The sequence below is a fragment of the Orcinus orca genome, chromosome 5, assembly GCF_937001465.1.
Source record: "Orcinus orca chromosome 5, mOrcOrc1.1, whole genome shotgun sequence".
NCBI lineage: Eukaryota > Metazoa > Chordata > Mammalia > Artiodactyla > Delphinidae > Orcinus > Orcinus orca.
The window spans coordinates 100,054,370-100,080,138 of NC_064563.1; the positions used below are offsets into that span (position 1 = coordinate 100,054,370).

The following is a 25,769-nucleotide window of genomic DNA, read 5'->3' on the forward strand; positions in this document are numbered from 1 at the left end:
GTAACAGTCAGGTTTCTGAGACGTGCCAAAGGGTTTCTACTGTCTGCCACAAGGTTTGGGTGTGCTGTCCCCACACCCTGATTTCCCAAGATCAAAACAACACTGGAAAGAGGTGGCTTAACAAGTCTCTGTGAAAACTTCATGCTTCTCAGGCATAGTACATGTTATTTATTATTCAGTGAAACTTAAGTGAAAATCCTCAGCTACCACCACTCCTCCACTTCTCCACTACACACCCCTAATTCTGGAGCTTATATAGAATGATGCCACACACATGGAGACCAAGCCTACCTTTTAGAGACCTGAACCAAACCTAGCAAACTCAACCAACATTTTGGAATTCAACTCATAACAGAAAGCAGGTTAAGAGACAGCACGTCCACATACCTGTTCACCTCTGCAGGCAGTTGTGCATCTTTTATCACTGCTCTGCCCCAATTCCATTTGTGCAACCGCCATGTCAAACATTTCCAAACTTTAGGTTGGCACTACCCTGATCACCATGAGGTAAGTCATAGCAGGAGGGTACAATGATGCAAACTCAATTCACTCCACAGTGCATCAGCAGTGCAGTTGTGATGCTCCGCAAACTCTTCTCAGAGGATTCTTATCCCAGCAGAATTTAAGTGTAGGTTTTCTGGGTCACTCCTAATGCTTCTCCTCAGCCTGAATCCTTCTTGGGGGCCATCTTTGCTTTCTACTTGAGGGTGTTTTCCACAAGATCAAGTGGACTTCCAGACATTGAAAACAGGTGAGGTTTGGGACAGAAAGTCCCAGTTTTTTAGAACCTGTTTTAATAAATGTACATTGGTCTGTCAACAAACTCGGAATGCTAAGGATGCCTTCAGAAACATCATGTTGCCCTGTTCAGCTCCAACAATCCAAGAAAAGATGGAGTTTTTCATCTTTGTGCATCAGAATCATCCAGAGAGATTATTTAAAATATAGCTTCCAAAGGTTCTCTCCAAGCCTCCTGAACCAGAGTCTCCAGGGGTAGAAACCAGAGATATCTTTCTCACAAGCTGCCTAGTTGATCCTAGTGAAAATGCAAATTTGAGAAACACTGCTGTGGCCTAAATTGGTAAGATGAAAATTTGAAACCATAGTGCTAAACACCTTCCTTACAACTCGAATTTTTCCTAGACTATGCAATTGTCCTAAGAGGTGACAGTTTCCAGAGAGCTCCAAGCTTACACTAGTGGGCATGCAACTGGGAGGAAGCAGATACCCACTTAGACCCTAACCCTGGTCATATTGAGATGAAGATATAGAATATTCCTCCCTTCTCTCACCTGTCCTCCCTCCTGACCAAGAGCTGGCTTGTTATAAATGTGGAGGCCTTATTAGTAAGAATCATATTCTATGTCAGTGTTTGGTTTTTTTCACAATGAAATGACAGGATCGGTTGGACAGAATATTTTTAGAGGATTTAACGTCTTCGTTAAAGGAAGGACAAGATCTCCACTTCAATGGCAAATATGTTGAACCCAAATATCCTGGGACTAAGATCCCTGGGGTAGAAGTTCATAAAGTTAATATGACACTGAACACAACAGATAAGGAGCTGAGTAACAGCGTGACCTGTAGGCAGTCCAGACCTGAGCTCAGTGATAGCTTACACTTTACTCTGAGCCTCCATGGAGAGGAAGTTCAAAGGCAGTTAGCCACTAATGGGAAATTCATGATCACTTTCGACATCCCCTGTTTTTCCCTTTTTTTACTGCCACAGTTGCAAGTTGAGTTTCTATACACAAGCAGACAGCCATGGATAAGCCCAGTTGAAATAATGCCAACTGACTAGGTCACACTGAAATAGACACATAGTGACTGAACAAAAGCTGTAGAGAACTTCACACGGCCACACAAATAGGTTCAGCAGCTTCTCATGAAATGGGAGAGTACTTGGCCAAAGATTTTCCCAAACATCAAAAACTAGATAATTTAAAACAGGTTTATGCTACAAATAGAACTACCATATGACCCAGCAATCTCCCCCTGAGAAAACCATAATTCAAAAAAAGTCATGTACCAAAATGTTCATTGCAGCTCTATTTACAATAGCCCAGAGATGGAAACAACCTAAGTGTCCATCATCGGATGAATGGATAAAGAAGATGTGGCACATATATACAATGGAATATTATTCAGCCATAAAAAGAAATGAAATTGAGCTATTTGTAATGAGGTGGATAGACCTAGAGTCTGTCATACAGAGTGAAGTAAGTCAGAAAGAGAGAGACAAATACCGTATGCTAACACATATATATGGAATTTAAGGGGAAAAATATGTCATGAAGAACCTAGGGGTAAGACAGGAATAAAGACACAGACCCACTAGAGAATGGACTTGAGGATATGGGGAGGGGGAAGGGTAAGCTGTGACAAAGCAAGAGAGAGGCATGGACATATATACACTACCAAACGTAAGGTAGATAGCTAGTGGGAAGCAGCCGCATAGCACAGGGAGATCAGCTCGGTGCTTTGTGATCTCCTGGAGGGGTGGGATAGGGAGGGTGGGAGGGAGGGAGACGCAAGAGGGAAGAGATATGGGAACATATGTATATATATAACTGATTCATTTTGTTGTAAAGCAGAAACTAACACACCATTGTAAAGCAATTATACTCCAATAAAGATGTTTAAAAAAAAAAAACAGGTTTATGGAAGTTATTAAAGTGCAAATGTATTGGGTTGGCCAAAAATTTCGTTCGGGTTTGGCCATAACAGCTTGCGGCCAAACCCAAACGAAATTTTTGGCCAGCCCGCTAATACTACAGTAATAACTCTATCCATTATTGCATTCAGCAGATGTGTATTGAGCACCCACTATATGGCAGACACAGCACTAGGCACTCAGGATTCAAAGGGAAATAAGAGACAGACAGACTTGACCTCAAAGGGCTTTGTTTCTAGGAAACGGGAGACAAATATGTGAGCATGGGCTTACAATAAGGAATAATGGGTGTTGTGGCAAAGCGGGTGGAAAGGTGACCATGGGCACAAAAGAGGGAATCGTTAAGTGGTCTTTGAGAAGAATGCAAGAGCTGGCCTGTGTTGAGTCTTCCATAAGGAAGGGGTGTTCATGGAGGAGACGCAGCAAGGAAAGCCTTTTGGGGCAGCGTGAACAGAAGCATAAAGACATAAAACCCATGGCATATTTGGAAAATGGCAAATCGTTTGGGACAACGGGAACATCACAGAATACAAGGAAAAAGACCCAATAAGGATGATTCTGCAGAAGCAGGCAGGGGACCACGAGGAGCCTGAATGATATGCTGAGGTGCTGAGGCTCAATAAGGTGCCAACGAAGAGTCTGAGGTCTTAGAGTCTCAGAAAGGTCTCTCTGGGGGAAACGTAGCGATTAAACATAAGCAAAGAAGTACTGGAGGCATGGAAACTAATATGAAGGCTATTGCAATGATCTGGACAAGATCAGGAAGCCTGAATTAAGGCAGGGATAGTGAAATAGGGATGCATACAGACGCTGGAGCTGTTAAGAGAGTTACAGGCCACTGACAAAAAATCAAGTAGCCTAGTGTCCCTCTTCTTACCCTTCCAGGTAGTCAAGTTATTTGCTTAAATGACTCCATGTGGGACATAAATGGGTAAGGCAACTGTCCAGATGCAATTTCATTTCTCTGATAAAGTATTCAGGAGTGCTAAGGAGCAGTAAGATAGCTGAACTTAGATAAGGCAGGATGGAAAAGAAAAGAGCCAGGGTAATGTAAAATAAGCAATTTTCAGTGGTTGCCCAAGAGTAAAAGTTGGGGGTAGAGTGACTACAAAGGCTTATCAAGAGGGAGTTTTTTGTGGGGAGAGGGATGAATTGTTCTATACCTTGACTATTACGGTAGCTACATGACTCTGTTTTTTTGGGTTTTTTTTTTTTTTTTTTTTTTTTTGCGGTACGCGGGCCTCTCACTGTTGTGGCCCCTCCCGTTGTGGAGCACAGGCTCCAGACGCGCAGGCTCAGCGGTCATGGCTCACGGGCCCAGCCGCTCCGCGGCATGTGGGATCCTCCCGGACCGGGGCACGAACCCGTGTCCCCTGCATCGGCAGGCGGACTCTCAACCACTGCGCCACCAGGGAAGCCCCATGACTCTGTTTTTAACTGAAGTATAGTTGACTTACAATGTTGTGTTAGTTTCTGATGTTCAGCAAGAATATACATATATTCTTTTTCATATTCTTTTTTCTATTACAGTTTATTACAGGTTACTGAATATAGTTCCCTGTGCTATACAGTAGGACCTTCTTGTTTATCTATTTTATATGTAGTAGCTTGTATCTGCTAATCCCAAACTCCTAATTTATCTCTCCCTCACTCCCTTTCCCTGTTGGTAACTGTAAGTTTGTTTTCTATGTCTGTGAGTCTGTTTCCGTTTTGTAAATAAGTTCTTCTGTATCATATTTTAGATTCCACATATAAGCGATATCATATGGTATTTGTCTTTCCCTGTCTGACTTATTTCACTTAGTATGAAAATCTCTAGGTCCATCCATGTTGCTGCAAATGACATTATTTCTTTCTTTATTAAGGCTGAGTAATATTGCATTGTATATATGTACCACATCTGCTTTATCTATTCCTCTGCCAAAGGACATTTAGGTTGCTTCCATGTCTTGGCTATTGTAAATAGTGCTGCTATGAACATTTGGGTGAATGTATCTTTTTGAATTAGAGTTTTTTTTTGAATTAGAGGTTTTTTTTTTGAATTAGAGTTTTCTCTGGATGTATGCCCAGGAGTGGGATTGCTGGATCATACGGCAACTCTATTTTTAGTTTTTTAATAAACCTTCATACTGTTTTCCATAGTGGCTGCACCAATTTACATTCCCACCCACAGTGCAGGAGGGTTCCCTTTTCTCCACACCCTCTCCAGCATTTGTTATTTGTAGACTTTTTAATGATGGCCATTCTGACCAGTGTGAGGTGATACCTCACTGTATTTTTGACTTGCATTTCTCCAATAATTAGTGATGGTGAGCATCTTTTTATGTGCCTATTGGCCATCTGTATGTCTCTTTTGGAGGACTGTCTATTTAGGTCTTCTGCCCATTTTTTGGTTGGGTTGACTTTTTTGTTACTGAGTTGTATGAGCTGTTTGGATATTTTGGAAATTAAGCCCGTGTCAGTTGCACATGGCTCTTTACTTTTGTAAAAACTCATAGACCTATATACCAAAAAGAATAAATTTTACTATATGTAACTTTTTTTAATTGGAGGGAAAGGCAGAAAAATTATGCAATTCTCAAAGATAAATCAGTTTATAACAACATGAGAAGGGAAACTTACTTACTCTTGGACATTCATTCATTGATTCAACAAATACACATTGAGCACATACTCCATGACAGAAACCATGCTACGTGTTGGAGACATGGTGGGAAACAGGCCCCATGCAGCCTACAGTCTAGTGGAAAAGACACCTATTAAATAAATATTTCTGTAAATTCAATTACAATAGTGATAGGAAGAAATAAAGAATAACATATTATGAAAGCATGTAACAAATCATCCTTGAAGCAGTGATATTGAAGTTAAACCCTGAAGGATAAGATTGAGTTGGCTGAAGGTGAAGAGGGGTAGTCAAGGGAAAGAACAGCATTTTGGAAGACCCTGAGATAGGAGCCCTTACATACCCACACACACTCTCACATGCTCACACGTGCTCACAAACACCCTCACAAACTCACCTATTCATTTACACATTAAGACACTTGGTGTTTCTATGAAATTGAGTTGTTTGTAGTGAGGTGGATGGACTTAGAGTCTGTCATACAGAGTGAAGTAAGTCAGAAAGAGAGAAACAAATACCGTATGCTAACACATATATGTGGAATCTTAAAAAAAAAAAAAAAGTCCTGAAGAACCTAGGGGCAAGACAGGAATAAAGATACAGATGTAGAAAATGGACTTGAGGACATGGCGAGGGGGAAGGGTAAGCTGAGACGAAGTGAGAGTGGCATGGACATATATACACTACCAAATGTAAAATAGATAGCTAGTGGGAAGCAGCTGCATAGCACAGGGAGATCAGCTCTGTGCTTTGTGACCATCTAGAGGGGTGGGATAGGGAGGGTGGGAGGGAGACGCAAGACAGAGGGGATATGGGGATATATATATATACGTATAGCTGATTCACTTTGTTATACAGCAGCAAATAACACAACAATGTAAAGCAATTATACTCCAATAAAGATGTTAAAAAAGAAAGAAAAGACACAGTGTTTCTAAGATCCTATATGCTGTGTAACATTTCTATGACAGAAACTGGCAAAGGCTTTCTATAGACCTCCCATATCTACCACTTACCAGATGTGTCACCTCAGGAAAGTTTTTTAACCTATTAGTACTTCAATTTTCTAATCTCCAAACAAGATTATTAATTAGTAATTATAATATTCAGGTAGTAATTAGTACTTGAAGATTGGGTTATTATAAAGAATAAATTGGTTAATAAAAATAAATCCTTAAGAACAACATTTAGGGACTTCCCTGGTGGTCCAGTGGTTAAGACTTCACCTTCCAATGCAGGGGGGGCAGGTTCGATCTTCTGTTGGGGAGTTAAGATCCCACATGCCTCTCAGCCAAAAAACCAAAACATAAAAGAGAAACAATATTGTAACAAATTCGATAAAGACTTTAAAAATGGTCCACATCAAAAAAAAATTTTTTTAATAAAAAAAGAACAACACCTAGAACATTAAGTACTCGATAATAGTAATTTATTATTACCAAAACTACTACTACACAATTATTTTTAGAGACCCTCTTTCAATTTCTTAGAGAGAATAGATGGCTCTTAGACTCAATTTTTGGAAACAACATAGAGAAACTATACTCGACCCCACCATACTAACTTCCTATGAATAGGGCCAGTGTCCTGAGCCATATGACGGGGTTCATGACTATTAAAAATGCTTTTTCAGTCCAAACAGAAGCAGCATTTTTGGGGATAAATCCATTCGTCTTTACCTAACTGAATCCTTTGGGGATAAATCCATTCGTCTTTACCTAACTGAATCCTTAAGAGCACATCTTGTAACCTTTCACTTCCAGATGTGGAGCAACTGGTATTGGACTAACCCTTCTGTTATAAACAATAAAATTAGAGATAGTGCATGAGGCAATTGTTTTTAAACATTGGACAATAGGAAACACAATGTTGTGACCCTTGAGAGAGGAGAAATTCATAAAGTGAGCCCCATGATTTCCCTGGATCTCTACCTGGGCACAATTATCCAACCATGACATAGCAAGCTAGAATCCAAGCGGAGCACAATGATCCTGCTGAGCTGAAGAGGCAGAGGTCAGAATCCAGGAAAGCTGAAGCAATCAGAATTTGCAGGGCAAAGCATCAGAAAGTAAAGCAGGTATGTAGGGGCTAGAGAGAAGGGAGAAACCCAGAAGTTGTGCAGGAGGTTCTCTGTGAATCCTAAGATGCACATGTCCATGGCAAGAGTACCTGAGGCTTGTAATAACTATACAGAACAGTCACCATAGAGACAAGAACAGAATAAAGATACTAGATACAAAACAGTGCTAGAAGACATGGAAGTTCTGGCCAAGCCAGAGTGGCAAGACCTTGTTATCAATTTATTAACACAAAAGGCATGTATCTAGGACACCAGAGAAGACTAGAAACATGCTTTAGGGTAAGGTCCACTCCATGCCCACCCTAACAGGGTCTAAAACCAAGCCTTTAAAAGATCTTCAGTGAAAGCTGAATTTAGAGGTTGAGACCTGCAAAGGTAGAAGGCCTTGGGAAACATGTTGAGTTTTCCAATAGGTGTCCCCTAGCAAAGCATAAAGACAAGCCTACAGAGTGCAAGGTAATCAACCAGTAAATGAGCTGCCTAATAGAAGAAATGGTAACACTTCTCAAAGGAAGACAACAAAAGTACAGAGCCTATACAATGCACCACCAACAACATGCAGTACACAATTTTAAAAATTACTAGACATAAAAAAGAGTCATGTACCACAATGTTCACTGCAGCTCTATTTACAATAGCCAGGACATGGAAGCAACCTAAATGTCCATCAACAGATGAATGGATAAAGAAGATGTGGCACATATATACAATGGAATATTACCCAGCCATAAAAAGAAACGAAATTGAGTTATTTGTAGTGAGGTGGATGGACCTAGAGTCTGTCATACAGAGTGAAGTAAGTCAGAATGAGAAAAGCAAATACCGTATGCTAACACATATATACGGAATCTAAAAAAAAAAAAAATGGTCATGAAGAACCTAGGGGCAGGATGGGAATAAAGACGCAGAACTACTAGAGAATGGACTTGAGCACACAGGCAGGGGGAAGGGTAAGCTGGGACAAAATGAGAGAGTGGCATGGACATATATACACTACCAAATGTAAAACCGATAGCTAGTGGGAAGCAGCTGCATAGCACAGGGAGATCAGCTCGGTACTTTGTGACCACCTAGAGGGGTGGGATAGGGACGGTGGGAGGGAGGGAGATGCAAGAGGGAGGAGACATGGGGACATATGTATATGTATAGCTGATTCACTTTGTTATAAAGCAGAAACTAACACACCATTGTAAAGCAATTATACTCCAATAAAGATGTTAAAAAAAATTACTAGACATGCACAAAACAAAAACAAAAAAAGGCAAAATGACCCATAGTTAAGGGGAAAACACTAGTCCCAACATTACTGAGATGATGGATTTAGAAGATACAGGCTTTAAAGCAGCTACTATAAATATGTTCAAAGAATTAAGAAAATAGGGACATCATGAGTTAAAAAGTAGGGACTCTCAGCATAGAAATATAAACAATAAAAAAGAGCTAAATGGAAATTTTAGAACTGAAAAATTACCATGACAAAAAAAAATAGCAGTAGATCAGGGATGAGAGGAAAAAAGTCACTGGTGAATTTGAACATAAGAAGGCAAATCTATAGCAATTATCCAAGCTAATGAATAGAGAGAAAATAGATTGAAGAAAAAAAACATATCCTTAGAGACCTGTAGGACAGCAGAAAATGGCCTAAATATATGTAATTAGAGACCTGAAGGAGAAGGAGGTGAGAAGTAGGGCAAAATAGACTTTTTTAAGAAATGACAAAATGGCAAGCTACAGACTGAGAGAAGTTTGTGTAATATCAATACGTATATGACACTGGGCTTATAGCCAGAATATAGTTTAAAATTTTTACAACTCAATAATAATAATACAATCTAATTATTTTTTGATGGGCAGAAGACTTGAACAGACACTTCACCAAAGAAGATACATGCGTGGCTAATAAGCACAAGAAGACATGTTAAACATCATAGTTATAAGGAAATTGCAAATCAAAGCTAAGATCAGATACCACTACATATTCATTAGATAGATACCACTCCACATCCTTTTAAAAGGCTGACAATACCAAGTATTGAAGAAGATTGAGAACAGTTAGTTATCTTGCTATTGAGGGTGGAAAATAGTACAACCACTTTGGAAAACAGTTTGACAGTTTCTTTTAAAGTTAAACATACTTATCATATGAATCAGCTACTCCACTCCCAGGTATTTACCAAAATGAAAAAAGAACATATATCCACCCAAAGACTGTTCATAGCAACTTTGTTCATAATAGCCCAAAACTGGGACAACCCAAGTATCCACCAATAGGCTAACAAATTGTGTTATTAACACAGTTAAATACTATTTGGCAATAAAAATATAAATTACTGATAAAGGCAACAATGTAGATGAGTCTCAAAAACCTCATGCTGAGTGAAAGGAATTCAACACAAAAAATATGCATACTGTCTGATTCCATTTATATGAATACTAGAAGAGGAAAAACTAATCTATAGTGATAAAAATGAGATCAATTGTTGCCTGGGGCAATAGTTGGAAGCAGAGACTGACTGCAAAGGATGTACATGAGGGAGCTTTCTGGTGTGAGGAAATGTGCTATATCTTGACTATGATGATGGTGATGTGAGTGTATACATTTATTGAACTGTACACTTGAAATATATGTATTTTATTATATGTAAATTATACCTCACAAGGTTGACTTTTAAAAGAATATTTGCATAACTCTTTAAATTAGAAGGCTTATTTTCATCATCATCCTGTAATGAGTCATTTAACAATAAATTTTATAAGGAACAAGTTCTTTTTTTTTTTTTTTTTTTTTTTTGCGGTACGCGGGCCCCTAGCTGTAGTGGCCTCTCTCCCGTTGCGGAGCACAGGCTCCGGACGCGCAGGCTCAGCGGCCATGGCTCACGGGCCCAGCCGCTCCGCGGCATGTGGGATCTTCCCGGACCGGGGCACGAACCCATGTCCCTTCCATTGGCAGGCAGACTCTCAACCACTGTGCCACCAGGGAAACCCGGAACAAGTTCTTTTTGAATCATACACAAGCACCCCAAATGAATGTCTAACCATTCATTTTTGTTAAATGTGTGTGGCTGGAGAAACGGAAGCCCGTAAAACTAAGGAAGCCCCTGCCCATCATCTCTGATTCTAAGCTGCAGAAGAAACTGTAACCTCAGTACTCATCTTTCTAAGCATCCTCAGTAACTATTTGTTGACCGGTTCCTAAAGTGAGTGTCTGGATTTTTTTTTTTTTTTTTTTTTTTTTTTTTTTTTCTGTACGCGGGCCTCTCACTGTTGTGGCCTCTCCCGTTGCGGAGCACAGGCTCTGGACGCGCAGGCCCAGCGGCCATGGCTCACGGGCCCAGCCGCTCCGCGGCATGTGGGATCCTCCCAGACCGGGGCACGAACCCGTGTACCCTGCATCGGCAGGCGGACTCTCAACCACTGCACCACCAGGGAAGCCCTGGATTTATTTTATAAACAAGTTCCACCATCTGAAATCTTGGCTGCTGCAGAATCTAGGGGAACATTTCCTACAAAATCTGCGCCAGTCTCATAACAGAGGTAAATAGTCAGAGTCTGCATAGTGAACCAGTTCTACTGCTGGTCAGATAGGCTGTCCTAATCACCCTCCTCAAGGACCCTCTTATAGGATACAGGACCCTCTTATAGAATTTTTTGCACAAGGACCTTCTTATACACTTTTTTGAAAACATAGGCAATAGGGAAGCTGGACTTTCCTTTTCTTGAAATTTTCCTATTTGTAGTGGGAAATTGAGGGACAAGAGAGAGGTGTCATAAACTAAGGGCACTGCTAGCCTGTGCAGTGACCATGTGTGTTAAGACAAGTGCCTCAGTTTACTGGAAAACCTCTCTTACTGATTTGGAGCCTTAATAAAAAGAGCAGGATGCTCACTTCAGCAGCACATATACTAAAGTTGGAACAATACGGAGAAGATTCGCAAGGCCCCCGCACCAGGATGACGCACAAATACATGTAGTGTTCCATATTTTTATACATGAAGGCTAAAAAAAAAGCCCAAACTCATAGAAAAAGAGAACAGATTTGTGTTTACCAGAGGCAAAGTGGTGGGAGGTAAGAGAATTGGGTGAAGGTGGTCAAAAGTTACAAACTTCCAGTTATAAGATAAATAAGTACTAAGGATGCAATGTACAACATGATGACTATAGTTAACACTGCTGTATGATATATTTTAAAGCTGCTAAGAGCGTAGATCTCAAAAGTTCTTATCTCAAGGGAAACCAAAAATTTTTTATCACTATATGAGGTGATGGATGTTAACTAATCTTATTCTGATAATCATTTCCCAATATACGTACGTCTTAGTCAGTATACTGTACACTTTAAACTTATATAGTGCTGTATACCAATTATACCCCAATAAAACTAAAACCAAAAAAGAAAGAATAGCAGGAAATGTGTAAAATTCCACTACAAGCTCAAACCCTGTGTTACATACTGTATCAGTTTTCTATTGCTGCGTAACAAATTACCACAAACTTAGAAGCTTATACCACCCCCCATTTATTATCTCACCGTTCCACAGGTCAGACGTCTGGGTGGGCTTGGCTGTGTTCTCTGCATGGAGTATCACAAACTCAAGTGTCGACTGGGATGAGCTCTTATCTGAGGCTCTGGGGAAGAGCTGCTTCCAAGCTTATTCAGGTTGTTGGCAGAATTCATGTCCTTGGGCATGTAGAACTGAGATCGCATTTTCTTTCTGGCTATCTAGAAACTATCTGGATTTCTTGGCCTATGGGTGCCTTCCTCCATCTTCAAAGCCAATAATTGTGGGCTGAATCCTTCTTAGACCTAGAATCTCTCTGACTCCCTCGTCTATGACCAGCCAAAGAAAACTCCCTGCTTTTATAGGGCTCAGGTGATTAGATCAGGTGCGCCTGGATAGTCTCCTTAGCTTAAGGTCAACTGACTAGCAATCTTAATTACAACTGAAAAATTACTTTTGCCACGTAACATAATATAATCACAGGAGTAACACCAGGGGCAGAGGTCATGGGCATCTAGAATTCTGTCTACCATACTGATGCTTCATCTGTCCAGCACCACTGACCTTCATTGTATCCCTAGTGATACTATTCACCCAAACATTGTAAAGTTGTCTTTAAAAACAAATGCTGCTAGTCAGTGATTCCGAGTTCACTTTCCAGGTTACAGTAATTAAGACTTGGATACCATAAAAATATCATATTTAAAGTTATAGGAACTGAGTTTAAATTCCAAGAGTTCAGAGAAGAGAGAAGTCAGTATGAACTGGGGAAAACTTCATAAAGGAAGTGGCAGCCAAGCAGAGCTTTCAAGAATGCACATAATTTGGGGAGGCAAGAGCATGACTAGAGACAGGAATAAAAAGTGCATCTATTGAGCAGTGAGGAGACCCACCTGATAGCTTGTTGGGGAATAACGGAAGGTAAGGTTAAACAGCTGAGGGAAGCTAAAGTAAGATGGCTTTGTGAACCAGGACGAGAGTGTGCACTTGATTCAACAAGAAATACTGAGCCTTTGAAAACCCTTTTAGGTTTCTGTAGGAGTATGCTAAATGGTTGGAAATTTTTGGATTGGTGAGAAAAATGAGATTACAGAAAGAATAATTAGAAAGCTATGGGGGACACAAATTTCTTACCTATTAGAGACACACACTGACATTCTATGATGAGTGGGTTGGGCTTTAACATATTCCAGAAAGAAAATAAGGGGGAAGAATGGCAAAATGTTTATAATTGTTGAAGCTTTATGCCAGGTACATGAGCATTCAGTATAATATTCTCTCTACTTTTGAGTATGTTTGAATTTTTCCATACTAAAATGGGGTTTTTTAAAAGCCAATTGTAGTAATCTGGGAAAACCTAGACATGGGTGGTGACAGGAAAAATAGAAAGAAAAAAAAAGACTGACTAATTCAGCATACATTTGACCTTGATAACAGATTTGATATAACAACTTCAGCTGAGGGAAGAAACAAAACTGACTGATTTCTATAGCCTTGGAAATAGAATAATGTCATAAAAGAGAACCTGTCAACTGTCTATAAATTCCTGAACTTTAAACAATGTACCTCATTGGACTGTATGATTGGAATGTGTATGGAAATTAATAAACTATGTAAGTTAAATTTCTGTCTATGGATCTCTTACTCTGTCTAGTGCACCACATGAAAAAACTGGACAGATTTTCATCAAATTTAGAGGGTCTGTTTGGAAAAATCTACCTATCTAATATAGCCCCATTTGCTCTATACAAAAAATCATTTTGTGGGACCCTAGGTGTGTCTCATTCATTTATTTTTATTCTTAAGGTAATGTATATTATTTTTCAATTTTCTACAAGTTGAGCCCAGGAATTTACCTTTTTAAAAAGTTTTCCAGGGCTTCCCTGCTGGCGCAGTGGTTGCGAGTCTGCCTGCCAGTTCAGGGGACATGGGTTCATGCCCCGGTCCGGGAAGATCCCACATGCCGCGAAGCGGCTGGGCCCGTGAGCCATGGCCGCTAAGCCTGCGCGTCCGGAGCCTGTGCTCCGCAATGGGAGAGGCCACAACAGTGAGAGGCCCGCGTACCGCAAAAAAAAAAAAAAAAAAAAAAGTTTTCCAAGGACTTCCCTGGTGGTCCAGTGGCTAAGACTCTGCACTCCCAATGCAGGGGGCCTGGGTTTGATCCCTGGTCAGGGAACTAGATCCCACATGCCGCAACTAAGAGTTCTCATGCCACAACTAAAGATCCCACACGCCACAACAAAGATCCCATACGTGGCAACAAAGATCCCGCATGCTGCGACTAAGACCTGGCGTAGTCTAATTAATTAATTAATTAATTTAGAAAATAAATAAATAAAAAATAAAAATTTTCCAGGAACCTGGAAAGATTTGAGTAGAAGCACCCAAAATGTTCAGATCCTTGCTTGTTTTCCCAAGTGATATATTTTAAATTTTTTTAGATAGACATAAGGAGTTACACCAGACAAAATTGCTATCCTGAAGATTAATAATTCTCATTTCCATATATGCAAGAGCCTAACAAGGATAATTTTTTGACAATTTTAAAGTAATTCTGGAAGGAATACTTCTTAGGAGCAGAAAGGGAGAGAGAGACTTTTTAAAAAATGAATGAAAGTGATATCTAATGTAAAAAACATTTGGAGCCGATTTGGAAAGAGAGCCAATTTGGAAAGAGACAGGTCTCTTGGGGAGGATCCCACTGAGATGACTGCCCAAACTAAAGAAACTTAAGTCCACAGAGAGAGGAGCAGTTCACTTGCAGAGTGGTGAGTCCCCAGAGACTTCCAGGAAAGCCAGTCAGGAGGGACTCCACACTCTCATACAAGTACTTGAAACTAAAATCCTGCCTGAGAGATATTGGCTGCAAATACAGAGAGAAGGACATGTGAATTAAGATACCATGAACTGAGAAAATAAATAGCAATTTCAAGCTTGAGCCCCAAATCAATTAAGCTAAGGAATCTAGTAGTATTTCACGGTCTGAAATGTGTCCCTATTGTCAAGCCCAAAGATACTAAGCTGTTGCAAAAGGAAGTACATGCTGGATCTAATTACCACGTCCACAGAACTACTGAAATCTTTATTCAGATTAATAGGCAGAATCCTTTTCACTTAGAAAAGTAATATCTAGGCCTAAAAAAGTATATTTTAATGGAATTTGGCAAAATGGATCAATATTTATTGTCTGAAACCGTGGATTTCCTTGATACTTTTCACTTCCAAGCTTCTGCAGTTTCCAGTAAGTGCTTACTCTGGTGTTATCATTACAGGGTCAGATGGTCTAAAATGTAGGCATTTCATCTGTGATCATGTTGCTTCCCACATGGACAACTCTAGATAGTGTGATCCAAGGTGAAGAGTAGCAGGTTTATTCATATGTGTGCCAGAGAGTAAAATGATTAATGATCATCAAAGATTTGTTATAAGTTTCAAACAATTAAAGCTCTTTAAATCATTACGGTAATTTTTAAAATTTTATCTCAATAATTATTTTATTGTTTCTATTAAAGTTTATCAATGGTAAATGAGTCTCCTGGTCAATGCCAGGTGTTACAGGTAATAAATGAAATGGAGATGACATATCATACATTAAATCAAAAATTATGTATAAGAGATACTCATAGATTCTGAAGACACACTACAGGATTGCTCAAAAAGAAGTAGTCATCTTAATCACTTTGAGAGAAATAATAGTAGCAGAAAAGATTATAAAGGCTCTTTCCCTAGGGGTTAAATGGTACCCCCCCCAAAAAAAGATATGGTCATGTCCTAATCCTCAGAACCTGTCAATGTGATCTCAGTTGGAAAAAGGGTCTTAGTACATGTAATTAAGAATCTCAAAATGAGGTCATCGTGGATTATCTAGGTGGGCCCTAAGTCCAATGACAAGTGTCTTTATAAGAGACACTACAGTGGAGGGACTTCCCTGGTGGTCCAGTGGTTAAGACTCAGTGCTTCCACTTCCAGGGCGCAGGTTCCATCGCACATGCTGCACGGTGCAGACTAAAAGAGACACACAGTGGAAAAAACAGGGAGAGGAGGAGAAGGCCATATGAAAATGGAGACAGAGATTGGAGTTATAATGCTACAAGCCAAGGGATGCCTGGGGCTGCCAGAAACTGAAAGAGGCAAAGAAGGATTCTCCCCTATAGCATTTGGAGACAGCACGGTTCTGACACACCTTGATTTCAGATGGCTGGCCTCCAGAACTGTTAAGAGAATAAATTTCTCTGTTTTAGGCCACCAAGTTTGTGGTAATTTGTTACATAGTCCCAGGACTAAAACCTGTGGATTAAAAGCCAGATGACCTTAGAAAAGTGTTTACTGAGAGAAAAAAAAAAAAAAACAGCTTAGGTGACTCATGATCTCTCCTTCACAGCTAGTTTCTATAACACAGGATCAAACATGTCTGGCACGTAGCAGGCATTCATCAGTTTGCCGCCTCATCCCCATGGGCATTTCAGCAACCCATTCTGTTACCACCATACAGCTACCGCCCAGCCACAGGTACTCTCCAAAGTCTGCATTTCCTAACTAATTTAGACTAAACTGTGCACTAGAATCATCTTCACATGTACCTGTTGGAAGCCCTAAAAACCCTGGAGATTCTGATTCAGGGCATCTGGGGTGGAGCCAAGGCATTTGCACAATTAACAAGCTTCACAAAATCTTGGACTAGCTGTCTAGCTACTCTACCCCAAAATCTTCTTGGGCTGATAGGCAAGGGGAATAGTGTGATGGAGGGAGCAGGGGGCAAGGGGTTGGAGGAAAAAGGACACACATAGGAAAGCTAGACACACTGAGAGAAATCTCCACTTAGTCCTCCTGGAAATGTGCCACCCATGCAATGTTTCTGAGTCGGCAAAGGTAGAGTGAGGGGACTGAGAAGATAAAGTGAAACCAGACTTGGTGTATAGCTGAAGATAAGTCTTCTGGGATTAAATCATAAACTCCATGTGAATGATAAAGTGTTTATACATTGAGGTATAAAATATACTGTGAAAATATAAATTAAAAAGGAAGTCATGAAATTAAATTCAATTTAAGTAGTGTTTATTGAACATCTCCTATGTGTCAGATACTGTGCTAGGTGCGGAGCCTCTGATGAATAAGATGGCCATTCGCCTCCTCTCAAGGACAAGTCCAGGGCACTAGCAGGAAAACCAAAAACCCAGTAGTCTGGTTCTAACTAATGTAAAGCCTTGTACCCAGGCCTGATCTCAGAGAGACAAACAAGAACTTAGTCATTGAAGTTGATTTCTTCATGGAGTCGTGTTCAATACAGAACTGATGTTATCAGAAAATGAAAGTCGGTGGTACTGAGTTTAAGAAGTTGACATTTACTAAAGGTTAGAGGAATTTGAGGAAATTCTCCACTCCTGATTAAGTAAGAATATAGAAAGGATATTAAATGCGACTGATTTGATTAACAAATAGAGCTGAAGATTTGGTCTCTGACACTTGAGGGAATTCCTTAGGGAAACACCAAACTACATTATTAGAATTAATCCTTTGCACAGAAGGACTACCTGATTTTTTTTAAAAAAGAGTGCCAGCTATGCCACTTTTCATTAACATATCATTGATATCATTCTTATATGGCTAAGTTAGAACCATGATAGTCATTAACTCATTAGTACTTTATAGTATATCTCTGGCTTGAAACACCACTTCCCCCAAAACCAATGATCCCAACCAGGATTGGCATACATTCATTCACTCATTTAACCAGTATTTTATAAGTTCCTACTCTATGCTAGGCACTCGGCTAGGCACTGATGTTGCAGCAATGAGCTTGTAGTCTTGGCTTCTATGAGGGTCATTTTTTTTTCTTTTTTTTAATAAATGTATTTATTTTATTTATTTACTTTTGGCTGCTTTGGTTCTTTGTTGCTGTGCACGGCTTTCTCTAGTTGTGGTGAATGGGGGCTACTCTTCGATGCGGTGCACAGGCTTCTCATTGTGGTGGCTTCTCTTGTTGCGGAGCACAGTCTCTAGGTGCGCAGCTTCAGTAGTTGTGGCACGCAGGCTCAGTAGTTATGGCTCGTGGGCTCTAGAGCGCAGGCTCACTAGTTGTGGCACACGGGCTTAGTTGCTCCATGGCATGTGGGATCTTCCCAGACCAGGGCTCGAACCTGTGTCCCCTGCATTGGCAGGCGGGTTCTCAACCACTGCACCACCAGGGAAGCCCTATGGGGATCATTCTTTAAGGAACATTCCATCAAGAACCACCCTCTATACCCACACAGCAGATATTCGCTAATCAATTACAGTTCCCTCTCCTGCCAAACCCCTAGACTGCCTGAAGATCTTTCTCAACGTGCTACTCATGAGAATATTACCAGTTAGAGGTAGAACACAAGATGAAACTTACTGGCCATCCAAATGCTAACCAAGCTACAATGAATCACTTGTGGTTTCTCCCAGAATACTATTGCCTTGGTTCATGTCGTTTTCTGTTTCATTCACCTCCCTCTCCGCTTGTATGAACATTCAAATTGACTCTTCTGAAGATACAGCTCAAATGCTCTACCTTGAAGTCTCCCTAGTGCTCCCCTTTCAGATATAAAGACTTCCTCTTTAGAATCTTTATATTTCTTCCTCTTTTTTCTAATGTAGTACATGCTATGTCTCCCACATATGTATCTTAAGGATGAGAAATATGCCTTTTATGTCTTCGAATACCTCATACTATCTATCAGACAGCTTTGCATGCACGTGCGCGCACACACACACACACACACACAATCACATACTTGCTAAGCACTGGTTCAGTTAATTAATTATGAGAGAATTTGAGATTAAGAGAGAACATATAAGCTCACTTGGGAAAAAGCTCACAGTATATCTATGTTCAATGGAGGTATATCATTTCCACTGTTCTGGTAATCAGGTTGCATTTGCAATACAAACTGCTCTTGAGATTTCACTTATATGAGAGAAGAAAAATTATACTTGATGTATAGAAATACAACTACAGTACATTCTCTTTTTTTTAATAAATTTATTTATTTTATTTATTTTTGGTTGCACTGGGTCTCCGTTGCTGCATACGGGCTTTCTCTAGTTGTGGCAAGCGGGGTCTACTCTTTGTTGTGGTGCGCGGGCTTCTCACTGTGGTGGCTTCTCTTGTTGCGGAGCACAGGTTGTAGGCATGTAGGCTTCAGTAGTTGTGGCGCACAGGCTTAGTTGCTCCGCAGCATGTGGGATCTTCGCGGACCAGGGCTCGAACCCGTGTCCCCTGCACTGGCAGGCTGATTCTTAACCACTGTGCCACCAGGGAAGCCCTACAGTACATTCTCAACCTGTGAGTCATGGGCCTCTGGTGGTTGTGAAACTCCGATATCGTAAACAGCATTTGTGCGTATACGCACACCAGATTCTCAAAAGAGTTTACAGGAACTAGAATACATGTGCAGTGATTGACTGATGTTGACAGATGTTGACGTGTTTATTCTCACTTGTCAAAATGGGATGTTGGGAAATGGAGGGACCCCATTTACTGCTCTTCCCAGGTTTACATCTCTCGGAATGATCCTGGTAATCTCTAAATCGTTTTTTCTAAGTTCACTGCTCCCACAAAATAAAGTATGAAAAATACAGTCATAAACATAAAGACATCTTTTTTAGCACATAAACTTCTATAGATCAACAATAGCTTTTAATCTTCCATGATATTTTCAGAACCTAGTAAATCTCTACTAAAGAACTTGGCAAAGAGTTTTTTCATGTTAAATCTTATATAACTTCAGGAAACTCATTCTCAAAAAAACCCAAATTAATATATATTGGCTAATTTAAAGGATTTAGATTAGTAATTAATAGCACTTTTCAACCTTGGGAAACATAAATAAGGGACTAGGAAAAGAAAATGCATATCCTTAAGAAGAACAGTATTACTGAATTAATGTTTATTTAAAGACATGCATGAGTTTTTCCGTGAGTGTGAATGGACAGATTCACATCACAGCCATACTTTCAGATACCAAATAACTATAACTAACTTTTGTCCACAAGACATACTGGGTCAAACAATGTGATCGGTCCAAAGGTTATCTTTTCTTCAAAGGATTTAAGCACTTAGCTACAAAGATGACTAGTCAGTAAATTGCTTATGAGACTTCTCATAAGCATTTAAAAGAAATGAAAAAGAAAAAAAGGAAGGTTGAGGAAGATGGCAGAAGAGTAAGACGCGGAGATCACCTTCCTCCCCACAGATACACCAGAAATACATCTACACGTGGAACAACTCCTACAGAATACCTACTGAACCTGGCAGAAGACCTCAGACCTCCCAAAAGGCAAGAAACTTCCCCCCCGCCCCCCCCCCCACGCCACGTACCTGGGTAGGGCAAAAGAAAAAAGAAAAAGCAGAGACAAAAGAATAGCGACGGGACCTGCACCAGAGGGAGGAAGCTGTGAAGGAGGAAAAGTTTCCACACACTAGGAAGCCCCTTCGCGGGCGGAGACTGCGGGTGGCTGAAGGGGGAGCTTCAGAGCCACGGAGGAGAGCGCAGCAACAGGGGTGCGGAAGGCAAAGCAGAGAGATTCCCGCACAGAAGATCGGTGCTGCCAGCACTCACCAGCCCGAGATGCTTGTCTGCTCACCCGCCGGGGCGGGCAGGGCTGGGAGCTGAGGCTCGGGCTTTGGTCGGAGCACAGGGAGAGGACTGGGGTTGGCGGCGTAAACACAGCCTGAAGGGGTTAGTGTGCTACAGCTAGCCGGGAGGGAGTCCGGGGAAAAGGTCTGGAGCTGCCGAAGAGGAAAGAGACTTTTTCCTGCTTCTGTTTCCTGGTGCGCGAGGAAAGGGGATTAAGAGCGCTGCTTAAAGGAGCTCCAGAGACGCGCGAGCCGCGGCTAACAGCGCGGATCCCAGAGACGGGCAGGAGATGCTAAGGCTGCTGCTGCCGCCACTAAGAAGCCTGTGTGCGAGCACAGGTCACTATCCACACCCACCTTCCGGGGAGTCTGTGCAGCCCGCCACTGCCAGGGTCCCGTGATCCAGGGACAATTTCCTCCGGAGAACACACGGCGCGCCTCAGGCTGGTGCAACGTCACGCCGGCCTCTGCCGCCACAGGCTCGCCACGCAACCGTGCCCCTCCCTAACCCCGGCCTGAGTGAGCCAGAGCCCCCGAATCAGCTGCTCGTTTAACCCTGTCCTGTCTGAGCGAAGAACAGACGCCCTCGGGCGACTTACACGCAGAGGCGGGGCCAGATCCAAAGCTGAACCCCGGGAGCTCTGCGAACAAAGAAGAGAAAGGGAAATCTCTCCCAGCAGCCTCAGGAGCAGCGGATTAAATCTCCACAATCAACTTGATGTACCCTGCATCAGTGGACTACCTGAACAGACAATGAATCATCCCAAATTGAGGAGGTGGACTTTGGGAGCAAGATATATTATTTTTCCCCTTTTCCTCTTTTTGTGAGTCTGTATGTGTATGATTCTGTGTGAGATTTCGTCTGTATAGCTTTGCTTTCACCATTTGTCCTAGGGTTCTGTCCGTCCGATTTGTTTTTGTTCTTTTTTTTACTTTTAAAAATACTTTCTTTCTTAATAATTATTTTTTATTTAAATAACTATTTTATTTTATCTTTATTTTATTTTATCCTCTTTATTTCTTTCCTTCTATATTTTTTCCCTTTTATTCTGAGCCGTGTGGATGAAAGGCTCTTGGTGCTCCAGCCAGGACTCAGTGCTGTGCCTCTGAGGTGGGAGAGCCAACTTCAGGACACTGTTCCACAAGAGACCTCCCCACTCCACATAATATCAAACAGCAAAAATCTCCCAGAGATCTCCATCTCAACACCAGCACCCAGCTTCAATCAACGACCAGCAAGCTATAGTGCTGGACACCCTATGCCAAACTAGCAAGACAGGAACACAACCCACCCATTAGCAGAGAGGCTGCCTAAAATCATAATAAGGCCACAGACACCCCAAAACACACCACCAGACATGGACCTGCCCACCAGAAAGACAAGATCCAGCCTCATGCACCAGAACACAGGCACTAGTCCCCTACACCAGAAAGCCTACACAACCCACTGAACCAACCTTAGCCACTGGGGACAGACACCAAAAACAACAGGAACTATGAACTTGCAGCCTGCAAAAAGGAGACCCCAAACACAGTAAGATAAGCAAACTGAGAAGACAGAAAAACACACAGCAGATGAAGGAGCAAGATAAAAACCCACCAGACCTAACAAATGAAGAGGAAATAAGCAGTCTACCTGAAAAAGAATTCAGAATAATGATAGTAAAGATGATCCAAAATCTTGGAAATAGAATACATAAAATGCAAGAAACATTTAACAAGGACCTAGAAGAACTAAAGATGAAACAAGCAACGATAAACAACACAATAAATGAAATTAAAAATACTCTAGAAGGGATCAATAGCAGTATAACTGAGGCAGAAGAATGGAGAAGTGACCTGGAAGATAAAATAGTGGAAATAACTACCACAGAGCAAACTAAAGAAAAAAGAATGAAAAGAACTGAGGACAGTCTCAGAGACCTCTGGGACAACATAAAACACACCAACATTCGAATTATAGGGGTCCCAGAAGAAGAGAAAAAGAAAAGGACTGAGAAAATATTTGAAGAGATTATAGTTGAAAACTTCCCTAATATGGGAAAGGAAATAGTTAATCAAGTCCAGGAAGCACAGAGTCCCATACAGGATAAATCCAAGGAGAAACACACCATGATACATATTAATCAAACTGTCAAAAATTAAATACAAAGAAAACATATTAAAACCAGAAAGGGAAAAACAACAAATAACATACAAGGGAATCCCCATAAGGTTAACAGCTGATCTTTCAGCAGAAACTCTGCAAGCCAGAAGGGAGTGGCAGGACATATTTAAAGTGATAAAGGAGAAACACCTACAACCAAGATTACTTTACCCAGCAAGGATCTCATTCAGATTTGATGAAGAAATTAAAACTTTTACCGACAAGCAAAAGCTGAGAGAGTTCAGCACCACCAAACCAGCTTTACAACAAATGCTAAAGGAAATTCTCTAGGCAAGAAACACAAGAGAAGGAAAAGACCTACAATAACAAACCCAAAACAATTAAGAAAATGGAAATAGGAACATACATATTGATAACTATCTTAAATGTAAATGGATTAAATGCTCCCACCAAAAGACACAGATTGGCTGAATGGATACAAAAACAAGACCCACATATATGCTGTCTACAAGAGACTCACTTCAGGCCTAGGGACACATACAGAATGAAAGTGAGGGGATGGAAAAAGATATTCCATGTAAATGGAAATAAAAAGAAAGTTGGAGTAGCAATTCTCATATCAGACAAAAGAGACTTTAAAATAAAGACTATTACAAGAGACAAAGAAGGACACTACATAATGATCAAGCGATCAATGCAAGAAGAAGATATAACAATTGTAAATATTTATGCACCCAACATAGGAGCACCTTAATACATAAGGCAAATGCTAACAGCCATAAAAAGGGAAATTGACAGTAACACAATCATAGTACGTGACTTTAACACCCCACTTTCACCAATGGACAGATCATCCAAAATGAAAATAAAGAAGTAAACACAAGCTTTAAATGATACATTAAACAAGATGGACTTAATTGATATTTATAGGACATTCCATCCAAAAACAACAGAACACACTTTCTTCTCAAGTGCTAATGGAACATTCTCCAGGACATATCCTATCTTGGCTCACAAATCAAGCCTTGGTAAATTTAAGAAAATTGAAATCGTATCAAGTATCCTTTCCGACCACAACGCTATGAGACTAGATATCAATTACAGGAAAAGATCTGTAAAAAATACAAACACATGGAGGCTAAACAATACACTACTTAATAACCAAATGATCACTGAAGAAATCAAAGAGGAAATCAAAAAATGCCTAAAAACAAATGACAATGGGGACACGATGACCTAAAACCTATGGGATGCAGCAAAAGCAGTTCTAAGAGGGAAGTTTATAGCAATACAATCATACCTTAAGAAACAGGACACATCTCAAATAAACAAGCTAACCTTGCACCTAAAGCAATTAGAGAAAGAAGAACCAAAAATCCCCAAAGTTAGCAGAAGGAAAGAAATCATAAAGATCAGATCAGAAGTAAATGAAAAAGAAATGAAGGAAACGATAGCAAAGATCAATAAAACTAAAAGCTGATTCTTTGAGAAGATAAACAAAATTTATAAACCATTAGCCAGACTCATCAAGGAAAAAATGAAGAAAACTCAAGTCAATAGAATTAGAAATGAAAAAGGAGAAGTAACAACTGACACTGCAGAAATACAAAGGAACATGAGAGATTACTACAAGCAACTCTATGCCAATAAAATGGACAACCTGGAAAAAATGGACAAATTCTTAGAAATGCACAACCTGCTGAGACTGAATGAGGAAGAAATAGAATATATGAACCGACCAATCACAAGCACTGAAATTGAAACTGTGATTAAAAATCTTCCAACAAACAAAAGCCCAGGACCAGATGGCTTCACAGGTGAATTCAATCAGAGAAGAAAAAGAAATAAAAGGAATCCAGATCGGAAAAGAAGAAGTAAAGCTGTCACTGTGTGCAGATGACATGATACTCTACATATAGAATCCTAAAGATGCTACCAGAAAACTACTAGAGCTAATCAATGAATTTGGTAAAGTAGCAGGATACAAAATTAATGCACAGAAATCTCTGGCATTCCTATACACTAATGATGAAAAATCTGAAAGTGAAATCAAGAAAACACTCCCATTTACCATTGCAACAAAAAGAATAAAATATCTAGGAATAAACCTACCTAAGGAGACAAAAGACCTGTATGCAGAAAATTATAAGACACTGATGAAAGAAATTAAAGATGATACAGATAGATGGGAGAGATATACCATGTTCTTGGATTGGAAGAATCAACATTGTGAAAATGAGTCTACTACCCAAAGCAATCTACAGATTCAATGCAATCCCTATCAAACTACCATTGGCATTTTTCACAGAACTAGAACAACAAATTTCACAATTTGTATGGAAACACAAAAGACCCCGAATAGCCAAAGCAAGCTTGAGAACAAAAAATGGAGCTGGAGGAATCAGGCTCCCTGTCTTCAGACTATACTACAAAGCTACAGTAATCAAGACAGTATAGTACTGGAACAAAAACATAAATATAGATCAATGGAACAGGAAAGAAACCCCAGAGATAAACCCACACACATATGGTCACCTTATCTTTGATAAAGGAGGCAAGAATATACAGTGGAGAAAAGACAGCCTCTTCAATAAGTGGTGCTGGGAAAACTGGACAGGTACATGTAAAAGTATGAAATTAGAACACTCCCTAACACCATACACAAAAATAAACTCAAAATGGATTAAAGACCTAAATGTAAGGCCAGACACTATCAAACTCTTAGAGGAAAACATAGGCAGAACACTCTATGACATAAATCACAGCAAGATCCTTTCTGACCCACCTCCTAGAGAAATGGAAATAAAAACAAAAGTAAACAAATGGGACTAAATGAAACTTAAAAGCTTTTTCACAGCAAAGGAAACCATAAACAAGACCAAAAGACAACCTCAGAATGGGAGAAAATATTTTCAAATGAAGTAACTGACAAAAGATTAATCTCCAAAATTTGCAAGCAGCTCATGCACCTCAATAACAAAGAAACAAACAACCCAATCCAAAAATGGGCAGAAGACCTAAATAGACATTTCTCCAAAGAAGATATAGACTGCCAACAAACACATGAAAGAATGCTCAACATCATTAATCATTAGAGAAATGCAAGTCAAAACTACAATGAGATATCATCTCACACCAGTCAGAATGGCCATCATCAAAAAATCTAGAAACAATAAATGGA

General features: G+C 40.2%; 1 long non-coding RNA gene and 1 other non-coding gene across 2 annotated transcripts in view; one reads left to right on the forward strand and one right to left on the reverse strand.

The window, feature by feature from the left end:
- Window positions 1–6,995: 6,995 nt before the first annotated feature.
- Window positions 6,996–25,769, reverse strand: part of LOC125964457 (uncharacterized) — a 168,444-nt gene continuing 149,670 nt past the window's right edge. Inside the window, exon 4 of the long non-coding RNA XR_007477502.1 lies at window positions 6,996–8,293. This is a non-coding gene — a long non-coding RNA (uncharacterized LOC125964457). The remainder of the gene's footprint in view (window positions 8,294–25,769) is intronic.
- On the forward strand, window positions 11,259–11,365 carry LOC117202267 (U6 spliceosomal RNA). Its single transcript, XR_004484499.1, has one exon. It is a non-coding gene; the product is annotated as a U6 spliceosomal RNA (small nuclear RNA).